This window comes from Triticum aestivum, chromosome 4D (assembly GCF_018294505.1).
Source record: "Triticum aestivum cultivar Chinese Spring chromosome 4D, IWGSC CS RefSeq v2.1, whole genome shotgun sequence".
NCBI classification, from domain to species: domain Eukaryota; kingdom Viridiplantae; phylum Streptophyta; class Magnoliopsida; order Poales; family Poaceae; genus Triticum; species Triticum aestivum.
In genome coordinates this window covers 76,046,249-76,064,261 of record NC_057805.1, presented here as the reverse complement: position 1 = coordinate 76,064,261, position 18,013 = coordinate 76,046,249, and positions in this window count along the sequence as shown.

The window sequence follows — 18,013 nt, the reverse complement described above, 5'->3', positions numbered from 1 at the left end:
CGTTCCTTTGCTTCTCTTCTCGCTCTCATCTGCGTAAGTTAGCCACCATATCATGCTTAGTCGCTGCTGCAACCTCACCACTTTACCCCTTCCTTTCCCTTTAAGCTTTGCTAGTCTTGATACCCATGGTAATGGGATTGCTGAGTCCTCGTGGCTCACAGATTACTACACCAACAGTTGCAGGTACAGGTTTTGTGATGATCATGACGCGAGAGCGATGTGTACTTGTTTTGGAGTTCTTCTTCTGCTTCTTCTTCGATCAGGGGATAGGTTCCAGGTCGGCAGCCTGGGCTAGCAGGGTGGATGTTGTTTGAGTCTCTGTTTATGTTTCATCCGTAGTCGGATGTTGATCTCATGTGTGATGTATTGATGTATCCTTGCGGCATTTGTATGCCTTGTATGTATCCCCATATATTTTGTAATGTTGATGTAATGATATCCACCTTGCAAAAGTGTTTCAATATGTGGGTCTATCCTTGGTGGGACCTTCGAGTTCCTTTAGGATAGGGTCGCATATTGGGTGTGACAAGCTACTACTTCACCATCGCTCGCTGGATCGAGGAGGTGAAGGCGTCATCAAGCCGTACGTGTGTTGAACGCGGAGGTGTCATCCGTTCGGCACTTTGATCGAGAGTTCGCGGGACAGATCATGATTGGATCGCGAAGACGTTCGACTACATCAACCGTGTTTCTTAACACTTCCGCTTAGCAATCTACAAGGGTATGTAGATCCTATCTCTCCTCTCGTAGATGGTCATCTCCTAGGTTGGATCTTGGTGAGCATAGGAAAATGTTTGTTTCCCATGCAATGTTCCCCAACAGTGGTATCAGAGCTAGGTCTATGCGTAGATGGCATCACGAGTAGAACACAAAGGAGTTTGTGGGCGTTGATATTCAGATTGCTTCCTTCCTTGGTCTTTTCTTGATTCGGCGGTATTGTGGGATGAAGCAGCCCGAACCAACTTTACATGTCCTCGTACATGAGACCGGTTCCATCAACAGACATGTGACTTTGTTGCATAAAGATGGATGGCAGGTGTCTGTCTCTCCCACCTTAGTTGAATCGGATTCGACAAAGGCGGTCCTTGTAGAAGGTTAAATAGCAACTTGCATATCACCGTTGTGGCTTTGCGTAGGTAAGAATCGTTCTTGCTAGATACCCATAGCAGCCACGTAAAACATGCAACAACAATTAGAGGAAGTCTAACTAGTTTTTGCAGGGTATGTTGTGATATGATATGGCCAAACAGATGATGAAATATATTTGATGTATGAGATGATCATGTTTGAAATAGTTTATATCGACTTGCATGTCGATGCATACGGCAACCGGCAGGAGCCATAGGGTTGCCTTTAATTATTGTATGACCTGCGTGTCAATCATTAAGCGCTATGTAATGCTTTACTTTATCGCTAAGAGGTAGCAACAGTAGTAGAAGCATGGTTGGCATGACAACCCCGATGGCAACACGATGATGGAGATCATGGTGTCATGCCGGTGATGATGGAGATCATGCCGGTGCTTTGGAGATGGAGATCAAAAGCATGAGTTGATGGCCATATCATGTCACTTATGATTTGCATGTGATGCTAATCCTTTTATGCATCTTATTTTGCTTAGGACGACGGTAGCATTATAAGGTGATCCCTCACTAAAATTTCAAGATAAATTTTTGTTCTCCCCAAGTGTGCACCGTTGCGAAGTTCATCGTTTCGAAGAACCACATGATGATCGGGTGTGATAGACTCTACGTTCACATACAATGGGTGCAAGCCAGTGTTGCACATGCGGAACACTTGGGTTAAACTTGACGAGACTAGCATGTACAGACATGGCCTCGGAACACAAGAGACCGAAAGGTCGAACACGAGTCATATAGTAGATATGATCAACATGGAGATGTTCACCATTGAAACGACCTCATCTCACGTGATGATCGGACTTGGGTTGGTGAATTTGGATCGTGTTACACTCGGAAAACCGGAGGGATGTTGATTTGAGTGGGAGTTCTTAGGTAATATGATTAGTTGAACTCATTATCATGAACAATAGTCCGAAGTTGCCTTTGAAAATTTATGTTGTAGATCAATGGCTTGGACAGTAGCTCCCCTAAATTTCAATGCGTTCCTAGAGAAAGCTAAGATGAAAGATGATGGAAGTAACTTTGTGGACTGGGCCCGTAATCTGAGGATTATCCTCATGGCTTCCCATAAGTCTTATGTCTTTGATGCACCGCTTGGTGCGCCACCCCCTCCAGCGACTGTGGACGTTGTGAACGCCTGGCAGTCGCGTGTTTATGACTACTCAATAGTTCAGTGTGCCATGCTATATGTCTTAGAGCCGGGACTTCAAAGGCGTTTTGAACGTCATGGAGCATATGAGATGTTCCAGGAGTTGAAGTTTATCTTTGAGAAGAATGCCCGGATCGAGAGGTATGAGACCTCCGATAAGTTCTATGCCTGCAAGATGGAGGAGAACGGGTCTGTCAGTGAGTACATACTCAGAATGTCTGGGTACTACAGTCGTCTGGCTGAGTTGGCAATTGAGCTCCTGCCAGAGGCTGTCACTGACAGAGTTCTTCAATCGCTATCACCTAGCTACAAGAGCTTTGTGTTGAACTATAACATGCAAGGGATGAACAAGTCAGCCTCAGAGCTGTTCGCGATGCTGAAAGTCGTTGAGTCAGACATCCAGAAGGAGCATCAAGTGTTGATGGTGAATAAAACCACTAGTTTCAAGAAAGACAAGGGAAAGAACGGAAACTTCAAGAAAGGTGGAAAAGCAGTTGCTCCTCCCGTGAAGAACCCAAGGCTGGACCCAAGCCGGAGACTGAGTGCTTATATTGCAAGGGAACTGGCCACTGGAAGCAGGACTGCCCCAAGTATCTGGCCGACAAGAAGGGGGCCAACATCAACAAAGTTATATATGATATACATGTTATTGATGTGTACCTTACCAACTCTCGTTGTAGTGCCTGGGTATTTGATACCGGTTTGGTTGCTCACATTTGCAACTCAAAGCAGGAACTACGGAATAGACGGTGCCGGCATCCTGGGAACGGGGGTCCCCAGACTTGCCTGCCTGCGGCCCACAGTGCGGCTCCACCAGCGGCCCTGTATGACCCATCTTCATCAGCAAACACTCAAGACCCTCGCGAGGGGCCAAGCCTCGTGAGGCGGACAACACAAGACCTCCTCGCGGGCGACCTCACCAGGCTGGCTCATGAGGGGCGGAGAGATCAAGGCAACGGGCACCTCCTGAGGTTCCTGTGATGCAAGCCATGACGACCAAGGCCAGGCGGGCGCCAGCGTGCACAGTGTACTCGTTTCCTCTTTGGTGCTAAAGAGGTAGGCGCAGGCGAGGAGTCCCGAGGCATTAGGCAAAGGTTTCCATATCGATGCAACAAGACCAAGACCAGCAGGACGGCAGGACGGAGGTCACCGTGGAGCCCAGGACGGCGTCACCACCAGAGCCTTTGGCAGGCGAAGACCACCTATTATTATCAACTTTGCATCTTTTTGGCATCAATATTATGAATATGTGTATCACTACGATCGAGATTCAATAAACCATTTGCATTGGGTGTATGACCATAGAAGGTTTTATTCATGTAAACAGAACAACAATTATTCTCTGACTTAAATGAATAACCGTATTGCAATAAACATGATCCAATCATATTCATGCTCAACGCAAACACCAAATAACATTTATCTAGTTTCAACACTAATCTCGAAGGTAGAGGGAGTGTGCGATGGTGATTGTATCAACCTTCGAATCATTTCCAACACACATCGTCACCTCGCCCTTAACTAGTCTTTGTTCATTCTGCAACTCCTGTTTCGAGTTACTAATCTTAGCAACTGAACCAGTATCAAATACCCAGGGGCTACTACAAATACTAGTAAGGTACACATCAATAACATGTATATCAAATATACCTTTGTTCACTTTGCCATCCTTCTTATCCGCCAAGTATTTGGGGCAGTTCCGCTTCTAGTGACCATTCCCTTTGCGGTAGAAGCACTCAGTTTCAGGCTTAGGTCCAACTTTGGGCTTCCTCACGGGAGTGGCAGCTTGCTTGCTATTTTTCTTGAAGTTCCCTTTCTTTCCCTTGCCCTTTTTCTTGAAACTACTGGTCTTGTTAACCATCAACACTTGATGCTCTTTCTTGATTTCTACCTTCGCCTATTTCAACATCGCGAAGAGCTCGGGAATCGTTTTCGTAATCCCTTGCATATTATAGTTCATCACAAAGTTCTAGTAGCTTGGTGACAATGACTAGAGAACTCTGTCAATCACTATCTTATCTGGAAGATTAACTCCCACTTGATTCAAGCGATTGTAGTACTGATAACCCACAAGTATAGGGGATCGCAACAGTTTTCGAGGGTACAGTATTCAACCCAAATTTATTGATTCGACACAAGGGGAGCTAAAGAATATTCTCAAGTATTAGCAGCTGAGTTGTCAATTCAACCACACCTGAAAGACTTAATATCTGCAGCAAAGTATTTAGTAGCAAAGTAGTATGGAAGTAACGGTAACAGTGGCAAAAGTAACAGTAGCAGTTTTGTAGCGATTGTAACAGTAGTAGCAACGAAAGTAACTTAGCAAAAATCAATATGTGAAAAGCTCGTAGGCAATGGATCGACAATGATAATTGTCGGATGATATTCACCATGTACTAGTCATAACCTAGGGTGACACAGAACTAGCTCCAATTCATCAATATAATTAATGTAGGCATGTATTCTGTATATAATCGTGTGTGCTTATGGAAAAGAACTTTCATGACATCTTTTGTCCTACCCTCCCGTGGCAGCGGGGCCCTAATAGAGAACTGGAACAAAGCATTAGCACTTAGTGAATACATGAACTCCTCAAACTACAGTAATCACCGGAAAGAATCCCAATTATTGTCACCTTGGGGTATGCGGATCATAACTCGTAATAGGTGTCTACAACTTGAAAGATCGGATCAATAACACAAATATATTCATGGAAACATAAAGGGTTCAGATCTGAATTGATGGCACTCGGGCCCTAGTGACAAGCATTAAACATAGCAAAGTCCTAGCAACATCAATCTCAAAACATAGTGGATACTAGGGATCAAACCCTAACAAAAATAACTCGATTACATGATAAACATCATCCAACCCATCACCGACCAGCGAGCCTACGAAGAAATTACTCACTCCCGGCGGTGAGCATCATGGAATTGCTGATGGAGGAAGGTTGATGATGATGATGGCGACGGATTCCCCTCTCCGGAGCCCAAAACAAAATCTAGATCAGCCCTCCCGTGGAAGAACAAGGGGTGGTGATGTCGGCTAGGACTACGTCGGTATTTGCCCAAAGAGGAAGGGATGATGCAGCACAGCAACGGTAGGTATTTCCCTCAGTGATGAAACCAAGGTTATCGAACAAGTAGGAGAACCAAGCAGCACAGCGTCAACAACCCGTGCACACAAATGACAACCACTCGCAATCCGACGTGTTAAAGGGGTTGTCAATCCCTTTAGGGGTACAGCGCCAGAAACAGCGTGTGGATGGGAGAAAGTTGTAATAGATTGAATAAAGCAAGGAAAAAGTAGATCGCAAAGGCAAATATATAAGGAAGAAGACCCGGGGGCTATAGATTTCACTAGTGGCTTCTCTCGAGAAAAATAGCGAACGGTGGGTAAACAAATTACTGTTGGGCAATTGATAGAACTTCAAATAATTGTGACGATATCCAAGCAATGATCATTATATAGGCATCACGTCCAAGATTAGTAGACCGACTCCTGCCTGCATCTACTACTATTACTCCACACATCGACCGCTATCCAGCATGCATCTAGTGTATTAAGTTCATGAAAAAAATGGAGTAATGCAATAAGAACGATGACATGATGTAGACAAGATCTATCTATGTAGAGATAGACCCCATCGTTTTATCCTTAGTAGCAATGATACATACGTGTCGTTTCCCTTTCTGTCACTGGGATCAAGCACTGTAAGATCGAACCCACTACAAAGCACCTCTTCCCATTGCAAGATAAATAGATAAAGTTGGCCAAACAAAACCCAAATATCGAAGAAGAAGTACGAGGCTATAAGCAATCATGCATATAAGAGATCAAAGAAACTCAAATAACTTTCATGGATATAAAAAGATATAACTGATCATAAACTCGAAGTTCATCAGATCCCAGCAAACACACCGCAAAAGAGTTACATCATATGGATCTCCAAGAGACCATTGTATTGAGAATTCAGCAAGAGAGCTATAAGCCATCTAGCTACTAACTACGGACCCGAAGGTCTATGAAGAACTACTCACGCATTATCAGAGAGGCACCAATGGAGGTGGTGAACCCCATCCGAGATGGTGTCTAGATTGGATCTGGTGGTTCTGGACTCTGCGGCGGCTGGATGAATATTTCGTCGACTCCCCTAGGGTTTCTGGAATATTGGGGTATTTATGGAGCAAAGAGGCGGCCGGGGGCACCCGAGGTGGGCACAACCCACCAGGGTGCGCCTGGGATTCCTGGCGTGCCCTGGTGGGCTGTGCCCCCCTCGGGGCACCCCCCCAGGCACAGCCAGGGCCCATTACGTTCCTTCTGGTCTGTCATGGAATTAACACGTCAGATGTCCTTAGTGTCAGGACTTAGTCGTGAGGCCAACGCATCTATGTGGTAGCTTGAGAGGGGTTGAGCGGAATCGTGAGACGCAACACAAGACAAGGATTTAGACAGCTTCGGGCCCCGGGAAACATCATCCGGTAACAACCCTACATGCTGTTTGAGGCTAGGTCTCATTATGATCACGGGAGAGTCGCCGGGAACCGGCTCTCGGTGTTTAGCCCTATCGATTGTTTCTCGTTCCTTCTCCCTCTTGGGGAGCCCTGCCCCTCTTTATATAAGTTAGAGGGGCAGGTTACATGTGGAGTCCTAGTAGGACTAGGACTAGTCTAGCTTCTCTTACAAGTTAATTACAAGTCCGGGTTTTGCTTCCTCGTAAAGGAAATATTCGTCATCCCTTTCTTCTTAAGCCGGCCCATCATCACATGAGCCGGCCTTCTGGGCCTTGGGCCTAGTCTTCTATCTGACCCGCCGTTGAGGTTATCAGTAAGTCACCAAATACTCGCCGGGTCTCTGTGAGCCGCCAAGTTCGGCCGGGTCATACCGCATGGTATATCCCCGACATTAGCCCCCAGTTTAATTTGGATTTATCCATGTTAAAATGATCCTGCAATATAAACACAAGAACAAATTTGACAGGTTGTGCTCCGGGTTAAATATTCTTGTAAACCGGCACCTGATCATCCTTGAGTCCTTGACATTTTCTCCTGGAATATCCGGGTCAATCGGCCAGCTTCAGAGTCAATTTATTCACATTAGTCTCTTGTAGAGAAATATTGTAAAAAATAACCCACTTGAATCGGCTTCCAGAACGCCGGCTTAAAACATATTGGTCTTCAAATACTCATCTGACTTTCAGTCGGCTTGAAGAGGTAAAACTTGCCGGTTTATCGTAACCAAAATTGTCGGCTTGTAAATATTGATAGCACCGGGTCATAACTGTTGCCGACACCGGGTCATGATTATTGATGTCGCCGGGTTGTAGATACAGGGTCATAATGATTGGTGACGCCGGGTCAATCTGGTTTGCTCAAAACAAATAATTTAAAAATATTTCTCCCTTATATCCATATTACCTGTAGCCCCCAAGGGCCGGTTTAATCAGCATGAATAAGCCGGGACTTATCACCATGGCTTTAAATAAAATCCAGTTGTGTAGCCCCCATGAATCGGCTATAGTCATAGTAGTGTAGCCGGGTCATCCTAGAATTGTCTTGAATTGTTGCCAGGAGCAATTGGTAGCCCCCAAGGGCCGGCTCATTTAGAATGTGATGAGTCGGGTCTTCAATGAAGTGAGCAAAAAATGACTTTGCGTTAGCCCCCAAGTGCCATGGTGCCTGCTGGCAGTGACATGGGACTTGCATATTTGATGTAATCTCAACTTGAATAATGTAGCCCCCAAGTGCCGGGTTGTAAGCCTGCAGCGACTCGGGACTTATCTGTTGACAAGTAAATCCGGAGTTTAAATACCCGGCGACTCTTGGCTGATGGCAATTTATTACGCCTCCATTGTAAGCCGGACATTTTATAACCCGGCGGCTTATAGCCTTTGAGAAAACCAAGAATTGACAACCCTTTTGAGACACCAATTTCAATCTTTGATGATGGGCTTGAACTTAATCATTTATGTAAGTCATAGCCCTGTAAATCCTGCACAGAGTTTAAACAACATATGCCCTGGCGACTTAACGTTAAAAGCCAGGACGGGTAACCACCCAAATGTAGTCTTATCCTGCACACAAGTAGATCACAAAATCCCTTGGCGGTTTACCGCGGGGCGGGTCATAATATCTTACATATAACCACTGTGATATTGAATTTGTACTGCTGGTTTACATGACCTGTGCAGTAAGGGTGATAACCCAATCCTTAGAAGCCATTGCTTCCACATAGATGATGATTGTCATAAGCTAGCGATTTACCATTGAAAATCAAGCCGGGTTAAATAACAACCACTCATATACACTTTAGATATGAAAAAGAGCTTCAAATAAAATCCAAAAATTGTTTGCAAAAAGAGACTTCAAAATTTTTGAGGCTTCTGATTCGAATACGATCAGAAAACCGTCCCAAAGGGGTTAAGCTAAGATTCGAATACGATCATATAGCCCCCAGTGGCTTTGGCGTTGCCGATCAAGAGGGTACCGACAACTATGTTCTCTTTGGTTCGAATACGACCTATGTTTGAACAGGAAGCCCCCAAATGACCTTGAGAGTTGTTTAACGACGCTGATTCGAATACGATCCACGTCGGTTCCCAAAGGGGGTTGAGCTATGGTTCAAATATGACCAAGAAACTCCCCAATGAGCTCGGCAGTACGCCGATCAAAAGGGTACCGACAGCTATGTTCTCTTTGGTTCGAATACGACCTATGTTTGAACAGGAAGCCCCCTAGTGATCATGAGAATAGTTAATGACTCTGATTCGAATACAATCAGGGTCATACCAAAAGGGTTAAGCTAAATTCGAATACGATCAGCTCCCAATGGTCATTAAAGCAGGGTACCTTGAGCCGGATGTTTGAACCGGATATGAAAGCTTCAAAACCTTGCGGGAGAGAGAAATCTCTTGAACCGGATTTTAAACCGGAATCATTATTTTGAACCGGCAATTTTCTGACGGCCTTTAAATTTTCATCAATATGGTAGCAGCCTCCGGAACCGGGTTATCATTCCCTCCAACGACCCGGGGTTCCCGAGTCATGCCATTGTAGCCCCCGAGTCTTAAGTCGACTCAAGGAGTTGGCTTAAGATTCTCCGTAGTTGACCGTGATATAGACCGGTTTGAGTCCTACATGGGAGAACTTGCAAGCCAAAGTAATTGCTCTTTTTAAAGAAAATAATATGCAATATAACATATACTGGATGGATTTCACCTGATATGCCAAGCTAGTGATTTATCCACCGCGGAATTGTAAGCCAGCGTGGATGGGAGAGTCGGCCGCGGAAGCGGACTGGTGAGTTATCTGTGGTATTTTAAACCGGCACAAATGGGAGAGCCGGCGCGGTGTTGTTGTTGCAGACTAAGCCACAGAGGCGGCGGTTCGCACCCACATTTATTCATAACATGACATCGCTTTTATAATGAACATCAGTCCTGCATGATTAAAATATACTGGCCGGAATATTTGTTCCTCAAATAAAATAACCTGTTATGAAACAGTTTGGACAGATATCACCTGAGCGGACGACAGATGATTTGGTCCACGCGCAGTCTGGCGCAGATACATGTACTTTGAACTCCGTACATTGTAATTAGTAGTATGTATCGAGGTATTTTTGTGTTGACCTGTGAGAATCCTGGCAGATACTGCCACAACTGACCGGCCACTGATTTTTGTCCTCATTAGAGCCAATGAACAATTTAATATTGTGCCCTTCGATGAAAACCTTATAGGGCCCGCCTTGTCTGGTGATATGCTAACAGTATTGTTACCAACAGCAAGCAGAATCTCCAATATATCCCTTGACTTCTTTTTCTCCTAACCCGCCCCCTCCTGTCCCTACCTTAATTCAGCAGAGGAGTGGGCGAGAGCAGAGACAAGAAGTTAAGCCGGCGGTGAGGGTGGTGACCAGACGGAGGCAAAGCAGCGCAGCTGGACTCGGTGAGTTAGCAAGCACGGGCCCCGGGAGGTACAAGAGCCGGCGCTGGGAGGCAGTTCGGAAGCGCTGGCGACGTGAGGCCACATCGGTGAGACGGGGCCACAATCGCGACGGGTCGCAGCGGCGGCAGATGTGGTTCGGTGGCCCGGGTCGCAGCGGGATGGCGGCTCAGATGGGCCATGGGATCAGCGGCTCGTCGGCAGCCGGCGACGGGTCGACGGAGTGATGACTGGTCAACAGAAACACAGCAGCAGCTCGGCGCCGGGGGGCGAGCTTAACGGCAGACAGGTCGGGTCACGGTGCAGCAACTTGATGGCGACTTAGAGACCGACGAGGCGGCTTATAGCAGGGGCTTGATCCGGCGGCGGTTCAAGGGAGCATGCGGCCGGAGTGGAGGTGGCAACGGGGAAGCCGGAGCCGGCCAATCAGGGGCGCGAGCCAGTGCGGTGATCCGGTGATGCGAAGATGGCAAATTAGCGGCGACGCGGCTGATAGGTGACGCAGGGTGTGCGGTGGCTGCAGCAACACCTCGCCTCCTCGCCTGGCAGCGCAACACGGCGGGTTAGTACGCCGGTGAAGGGGACTCCTGGTGCGGCACGAGGCCTTGGCGAATCGAAGACGGGTTGAGCTTTTGAACCGGCGGGTGCGGTTGACGGAGTGAGGCGGCGCTTGGCAGCTCGTCTCATAGTGGTAATTGCAGTAGAGGGCCGGCTCGGGGCACAACAGCCGGCGACGATGATGGAGGCGATTCTCCGGCGGTGGCGACTCGCGTCCAAAACCGAGGCGGTGACTCGGCGAAGGTAGGCGAGCGGCGGAAAGCCATGGCGGCTCAACCGCGGTGGAGATCAGGCGGCGACTCAATGGAGGCGGACGAGACGGAGATGGCAGAGATGAGCCGATGCGACGGCTCATAGTAGTTCTGCGAGGACGGCGACTTGAGGCCGGCGGTCTGAGGTTGTGGCGACTTGCGACACAAGCAGGCGGGTCGTGGCACTTGGCGGTTTGGGGACGCATCCAGGATGGCCCCGCGCCGGTTCATTGGCAGCGAGACGAGCAGGGCCGGCTCACGGGGCTCGGGAGCCGGGTCGCCTGAATGGAGGCGCGGCGCAGAGGACCACGGCGGTCTGCGCGTCGAGGGTTGAGAAGCCGGTGCAGAGCAAACCGGCGCCGTGGCAGAACAACAGAGGTCGGCGGTGGTTCAAGGGCGGTTCGTCCGGCCTGCAGGTGACGGCCGGGGCACGTGCACGACCCGGCGGTGTAGTGAAGCGGAGGCGATTCAAGCGCGGAGACCCGGCAGGACGCTGGAGGTCGAGCGCGGAGGCGATTCAGGCGCGGAGACCCGGCAGGGCGCTGGAGGTCGAGCGCGGGGCGGAGGCGCGAGGCCAGCCGCGGCCAGAGACGGCAGCGCGACCGGGCGGCTCACCGGCGGAACGGCTCAGGCGCGGAGACCCGGTGACTCACGGCGGCTCACTTGCGGTGGAGACAAGGCCGTCCGACGGCGGGCGGGTCAAGGCGACCCCAGCAGAGGCAAAGCCGGCGGCGCAGCAACGACCCGGCGGGTTGGATGCGCGAACCGGCGACGGCGGGGGCGCAGTGGGTCGATGAGCCTGATGTTGGAGGAGTCCAAGCCCGTGGATCACCCGGGTCCGGGTCGCTGACTGCTTTCCCTCTTGGGGTTGACTCTGGATTGACTCCGGAGATCCTGTGGTTGGCCCGGTTTCCGGGTCGTGGCAGGCTTGACCGCCCATGTCCGGGTCTTTCTTCAAAGTTCCACGCAGGATTTGCTCGTTTGGTGACAGTAGATGATCCTGCTGAGAAACATGGCGGCTTATGCCAAATTTTCGGGGGCTTCTCTGATGATTTTGTTAATAGAGATGATGGTTACTGCCCATAAAATTTCTGATCTCAATCCAATGAACTCGAAGTTGATGCAGATCCCTCCAAAAAATTGGTCTTTTCTTTATCCAGACACGAACTTCTCAATCCCTAGATGAAATCCCTTCAAGGACTCAACACCACCGTGCGCGAGCCCCACGGTGGGCGCCAACTGTCGTGGAATTAACACGTCAGATGTCCTTAGTGTCAGGACTTAGTCGTGAGGCCAACGCATCTATGTGGTAGCTTGAGAGGGGTTGAGCGGAATCGTGAGACGCAACACAAGACAAGGATTTAGACAGCTTCGGGCCCCGGGAAACATCATCCGGTAACAACCCTACATGCTGTTTGAGGCTAGGTCTCATTATGATCACGGGAGAGTCGCCGGGAACCGGCTCTCGGTGTTTAGCCCTATCGATTGTTTCTCGTTCCTTCTCCCTCTTGGGGAGCCCTGCCCCTCTTTATATAAGTTAGAGGGGCGGGTTACATGTGGAGTCCTAGTAGGACTAGGACTAGTCTATCTTCTCTTACAAGTTAATTACAAGTCCGGGTTTTGCTTCCTCGTAAAGGAAATATTCGTCATCCCTTTCTTCTTAAGCCGGCCCATCATCACATGAGCCGGCCTTCTGGGCCTTGGGCCTAGTCTTCTATCTGACCCGCCGTTGAGGTTATCAGTAAGTCACCAAATACTCGCCGGGTCTCTGTGAGCCGCCAAGTTCGGCCGGGTCATACCGCATGGTATATCCCCGACATGGTCCATAAAAAATCACCGTGAAGTTTCGTTGCATTTGGACTCCGTCTGATATTGATTTCCTGCGATGTAAAAAACATGCAGAAAACAACAACTGCACTTGGCACTATGTCAATAGGTTAGTACCAAAAAATGATATAAAATGACTATAAAATGATTATAAAACATCCAAGATTGATAATATAACAACATGAATAATTAAAAATTATAGATACGTTGGAGACGTATCAGAATCCCCAAGCTTAACTCCTACTCATCCTCGAGTAGGTAAGTGACAAAAACAGAATTTTTGATGTGGAATGCTTCCTAACATATCATATCATATTCTTTTCTTTATAGCACTGACATTTGGACTTTTATGTGATTCAAAGCAATAGTCTAGTTCTGACATAATAATTTAGATACTCAAGCATATCAACAAGCAACCATGTCTTTCAAAATATCAACGCTAAAATAAGTTATCCCTAGCCCATCATGCTCAACCATTGATCTATTCATGAAACACACTCGCATATTAGCTACACCCAATACTTAAGTACGATCGTATTTCCTCCTAGTTGGTGCTTTTGTAAGAGAAGATGGAGACTCAAATTCAAAATAAAAATTGCATGAAGTAAAAGAGAGACCCTTCGCAGGGGGAAGTAGGGATTTGTAGAGGTGCCAGAGCTCAAAGCGAAAAACTTAGAGATAAAAACATTTTGGGAGGTGTATCCATCCCACCGACGAAAATGACTTAGAGTTCCCAACACTTTCCATGCTAGATATATCATAGGCTGTTCCCAAACAGAAAATAAAGTTTAATCCTTTTTCCACCATACTTTCACTTTCCATGGCTAGCCGTATCCACGGTTGCCCTCCATACCAACACTTTCCAAGGAATTTATTATTTGACAACATAAAGGAAATTCATTTTTTTTCATTTCGGGACTGGGCATCCCTAAAACCTTTGCCTCACTCTCGTCCAATGACAAGTGAATAAACACTCATCGTGAGAATAACACATCCAGCATGGAAAATATTAGCCATCCCTCACCGCTCTGCGAGCGAAACAAACACACAAAAGAGAAGTTTATTTTGAAAATTAGAGATGGCACATGCAAATTTTCTTAGAACGGCAAAAGAATACCGCGTATAGGTAGATATAGTGGACTCATGTGGCACAACTGGTTTAAAGGATTTTGGATGCACAAGTAGAGATCATACTTAGTGCAAAATGAAGGCTAGCAAAAGATTGAGAAGCGGCCAACCAAGAAACGAATAATCTCATAAGCAAGCATTAAGAATAATTAACACCGAATAATGTACCACAAGTAGGATACAATTTCATTGCATGACTATTGGCTTTCGTGCTTGCATAGGGAATCACAAACCTTAACACCAATATTCTTACTAAAGCATAATTACTCATCAACATAACTCACATATCACATCATCATATCTCAAAACTATTACAAAGAATCATGTTTATTTTGTCCAATGATCTTCATGAAAGTTTTTATTATATCCTTCTTGGATATCTATCACTTTGGGGCTAATTTTCATGTGTTGCTTTTCATAAGCTCAAACAAATATAAGTGAACATAATTTTTCTTTCTCTCAAAATAATTTAAGTGAAGCAAGAGAGAATTTCTTGAAAATTTTACTAACTCTCAAATAAATCTAAGTGAAGCAAGAGAGCATTTCTTCAAAAATACTAAGCACACCGTGCTCAAAAAGATATAAGTGAAGCACTAGAGCAAGTCCATAGCTCATAAAAGATTCAAGTGAAGCATAGAGAGCAATTCTAATAAGTCATGACATAATTTTGGCTCTCTCAAATAAGTGTGTCCAGAAAGAATTGATGACTTAAAACACAAAATAAAACAAGCAAAGACTCATATCATACAAGACGCTCCAAGCAAAACACATATCATGTGACGAATAAGAATATAGTTTCGAGTAAAATACCGATAGTTGTTGGAAGAAAGCGGGGATGCCACTCGGGGGCATCCCCAAGCTTAGTTGGTTGATCATTTTTGGATAATATCTTGGGATGCCGGGGCATACCCGAGCGTAGGCTCTTCTATCCTTCTTTCATCCATCGCAAGATAACCCAAAACTTGAAAACTTCAATCACACAAAACTCAACAAAACCTTCATGAGATCCGTTAGTATAAGAAAGCAAACCACTACTATAAGTATTGTATCAAACCAATTCATATTTTGTTTTTATATTATATCTACTATATTCCCACTTTTCTATGGCAAAAACTCATCAAAGAAAACCATAGAGCCATCAAAATAAGCACACAACACAAAGAAAACAGAATCTGTCAAAACAGAACAGTCTGTAGCAATCTGACTATTTCGAAAACTTCTGGACCTCGAAAAATTCTGAAAAACTAGGACGACCTGGTTAATTTGTATATTAATCTTCTGCAAAAATAATCAGGGCAAAAGCTCTTTCTGATAAAAAATGAGAATTGTTTTCGTGAGCGCAAAGTTTCTGTCTTTTTCAGCAAGATCAAACAACTATCACCCAAGAAGATCCAATAGGTTCTACTTGGAACAAACACTAATTAAAACACAAAAAACACAATCATACCAGTAGCATAATTGTGCAAACACACAAAAAACAGAAAGCAAAAAGCAAAAATAAATTTTATTCATTGGATTGCCTCCCAACAAGCACTATAGTTTTGCGCCCTTAGCTAGGCATAAAGCAATTGTCATCTTTGGTTCGAGATCCATAAGATGCCCTCATGATTGATTCATATGGTGGCTTAATTCTTGTTCTAGGAAAGTGTTCCATAGCTTTCCTCAAGGGAAATTGGAACTTAATATTGCCTTCTTTCATATCAATCACGGCACCGATAGTGCGTAAAAACGGTCTACCAAGAATAATTGGACAAGACGGATTGCAATCAATATTAAGAACAACAAAATCTATGGGCACATAATTCCTATTTGCAAGAATATGAACATCATTAATTCTTCCCATAGGCTTTTTAATAGTAGAATCCGCCAAGTGCAAATTCAAAGAACATTCTTCAAGATTAGTAAGACCAAGCACATCACATAAAGATTTCGGAATTGTAGAAACACTAGCACCCAAGTCACACAAAGCAAAACACTCATAATTTTTAATCTTGACTTTGATAGTAGGTTCCCATTCATCATGTAATTTTCTAGGAATTGATACTTCTAATTCCAATTTTTCTTCAAAAGCTTTCATCATAGCATCAACAATATGTTTAGTAAAAGCTTTATTTTGTTCATAAGCATGGGGTGAATTTATCATGTATTGCAACAAAGAAATACAATCAATCAAAGAGCAACTATCATAATTAAAGTCTTTGTAATCCAAAAGAGTGGGCACATCACTAGTTGAAGTTTTGACCTCTCCAAACCCACTTTCATCAATTTTCTCAACAAGATTTTCACCCTCCGAAATATTGGGACGCCTTCTACCTAAATTTGACTCTTCTCCAGTCCCTTTTTCATCAATCTTAACTTTACTAAACAAGGAATTAATAGAGAAAACACCAATCATTTTAAGATCTTCATCACTTTTATCTTCTAAGGAGATTGGTTTAGCGGCCATTTGATTTACTAAGGTAGCTTGTGCATTGGATATTTTTCCTAGCAAACTTTTAGCAAAAGCATACTTAGATTGGAGATTGCAAACTTCTCTAGTAATATCATAAAGTTGTTTTGTGATAGCATCCAGCACAACGGAGTGCTCCTTAAGTTCTTCAGTAAAATACTTATTATGCTCAAATTGTGTAGTCATATATTCCTTAGTAATTTTCTCAATTTCAAGCAAAATATTTGGGTAAGGAACATCATAATATTTTCTTTGAGGCATCATGACTATGCAAACAAGATCGCACACAAAAACAGATCCGGCAAGAAAACGGCGAACAGAAAAAGAGAGGCGAATAAAACAGCAAATTTTTGTGAAGTGGGGGAGAGGAAAACGAGAGGCAAATGGCAAATAATGTAAATCACGAGGTGATGAGATTTGTGATTAGGAACCTGGTATATGTTTAAGATCCTCCCCAGCAACGGTGCCAGAAATTTCCTTTTGATGTCGGCTAGGACTACGTCGGTATTTCCCCAAAGAGGAAGGGATGATGCAACACAGCGATGGTAGGTATTTCCCTCAGTGATGAAACCAAGGTTATCGAACCAGTAGGAGAACCAAGCAACACAACGTAAACAGCCCCTGCACAAAAATAACAACCACTCGCAACCCAACGCGTTAAAGGGGTTGTCAATCCCTTTAGGGGTACGGCGCCAGAAACGACGTGTGGACGGGAGAAAGTTGTAATAGATTTAATAAATATATCGCAAATAAAATAAAGTGCAACAAAGTATTTTTGTATTTTTGGTTTAATAGATCTGAAAATAAAAGCAAGGAAAAAGTAGATCTCAAAGGAAAATATATAAGGAAGAAGACTCGGGTGCCATAGATTTCACTAGTGGCTTCTCTCGAGAAAAATAGCAAACGGTGGGTAAACAAATTACTGTTGGGCAATTGATAGAACTTCAAATAATTATGAAAATATCCAGGCAATGATCATTATATAGGCATCATGTCCAAGATTAGTAGACCGACTCCTGCCTGCATCTACTACTATTCACTACAAAAAAATACACTTCCGTGATGATACGTGTTTGTCACAGTAGGTCGCGTTTTCTGTCATGCATGTACATCCATGACAAATTTATGACAGAATCAAGATAGTCATACCTGTGCCGTCGTAGAAGTGTTCCATGACATTGCCAAAATTATCATCACGGAAGTGTCCACTTCCATGACGATAAATCGCGCGTCACAGAAGTGCTTTCGTCAAGGGTGACCGACACGTGGCATCCACCGTAACGGAACGCCGTTAACCTATCGGGTCAGATTTTGGATCCGATAACCCGTTAACAGCCACGACCAATGTCGATTTTCCACGTGTAAAATTCTCATTGGCTGACAGATCCACGCGTCAGCTCCGCGTTGGCACAGGTGTCACTCATCCAACGGTCGAGATGGGCCTATGATATGTTGACACGTGGACCGGCCCAAAAGTGGCCCACAAAGTTTAAATGGGCCGGCCCAACCGAAGGCCCATAAGATTTAGCGGACCATAATGGCCGGCCCAGCTAAAGGCCCACAAA